At 37.5% G+C, this 1,829-nt stretch overlaps 1 pseudogene; it reads left to right on the forward strand.

Annotated features, from left to right (window-relative positions):
- Nucleotides 1-214: 214 nt before the first annotated feature.
- On the forward strand, nucleotides 215-1,435 carry LOC100984496 (lupus La protein-like; annotated as a pseudogene).
- The last annotated feature ends 394 nt before the right edge of the window (nucleotides 1,436-1,829 follow it).

Consider the following 1,829-nt stretch of genomic DNA (forward strand, 5'->3'; position numbering starts at 1 on the left):
GTGGCGTAGCGGAAAGGGAGCGGGCGGTGGCCAGGCTGCCCCCTGGAGAAATGCGGCAGCCTGGGGTTCCCCGCACGTGGCTGCTGCCCAGGCAGTTCAGCGCTCACTTTGAGACGGGACTGTGGCTGCCCCCATCCTCATTGCGTCCTTTCGGTTTTTTACCTCCACCATGTTGTAGTCTCACCGAAGGCTTGTGTCCATCTCTATAGTCACAATGGCTGAAAATGATGATAATGAAAAGATGGCTGCCCTGGAGGCCAAAATCTGTCATCAAATTGAGTATTATCTTGGAGACCTCAGGTTGCCACGGGACAAGTTTTTAAAGGAAAAGATAAAACTGGATGAAGGCTGGGTACCTTTGGAGATAATGATAAAATTCAACAGGTTGAACCGTCTAACAACAGACTTTAACGTAATTGTGGAAGCACTGAGCAAATCCAAGGCAGAAGTCATGGAAATCAGTGAAGATAAAACTAAAATCAGAAGGTCTCCAAGCAAATCCCTACCTGAAGTGACTGATGAGTATTAAAATGATGTAAAAAACAGATCTGTTTATATCAAAGGCTTCCCTACTGATGCAACTCTTGATGCATGAAAGAATGGTTAGAAGATAAAGGTCAAGTACTAAATATTCAGATGAGAAGAACATTGCATAAAGCATTTAAGGGATCAATTTTTGTTGTGTTTGGTAGCATTGAATCTGCTAAGAAGTTTGTAGAGACCCCTGGCCAGAAGTACAAAGACACAGACCTGCTAGTACTTTTCAAGAACGATTGCTTTGCCAAAAAAAAAAAAAAAAAAAAATGAAGAAAGAAAACAAAATAAAGTGGAAGCTAAATTAAGAGCTAAACAAGAGCAAGAAGCAAAACAAAAGAAGATGCTGAAATGAAATCTCTAGAAGAAAAGATTGGATGCTTGCTGAAATTTTTGGGTGATTTAGATGATCAGACCTGTAAAGAAGATTTACACATCCTTTTCTCAAATCATGGTGAAATAAAATGCTCCTTCATCAGAGGAGCAAAAGAGGGGATAATTCTATTTAAAGAAAAAGCCAAGGAAACATTGGGTAAAGCCAAAGATGCAAATAATGGTAACCTACAATTAAGGAGCAAAGAAGTGACTTGGGAAGTACTAGAAGGAGAGCTGGAAAAAGAAGTACTGAAAAAAATAACAGAAGACCAACAAGAATCCCTAAACAAATGGAAGTCAAAAGGTTGCAGATTTAAAGGAAAAAGAAAGGGTAATAAAGCTGCCCAGCCTGGGTCTGGTAAAGGAAAAGTACAATTTCAGGACAAGAAAACAAAGTTTGCTAGTGATGACGCACATGATGAAAATGGTTCAACTGGACCTATGCAAAAGAGGAAGAGAAGAAACAGACAAAGAATAACCTGCATCCAAACAACCGAAAACAGAAAATGGTGCTGGAGACCAGTAATTTAGTAAACCAATTTTTTATTCATTTTAAATAGGTTTCAAACTACTTTTGTTTGTGAGGGCTTTTAAAAGGAAAACCGAATTAGGTCCACTTCAATGTCCACCTGTGAGAAAGGAAAAGTCTTTTTGTTGTTTAACTTGTCTTTTTTTTGTTATCTAAATGAGAATTTTTTTGAATGTATAGTTCTGTTTGTGTTATTTCACATGAATCAAATATCAGAAGGAAGATTCTTCCACTAAATTGACTTTGTAATATGAGAATGTATTAGTACAAGCTAATAAAATATATACTACATGAAAAGAAAAAAACAATTCTCACCAAAAATAGAAACCTATCGAGGGAAGTTATTTGAATTAGTGTCCTCATTTCACAGATGAAAAAATGACTTGGAAAA

This window comes from Pan paniscus, chromosome 6 (assembly GCF_029289425.2).
Source record: "Pan paniscus chromosome 6, NHGRI_mPanPan1-v2.0_pri, whole genome shotgun sequence".
NCBI lineage: Eukaryota > Metazoa > Chordata > Mammalia > Primates > Hominidae > Pan > Pan paniscus.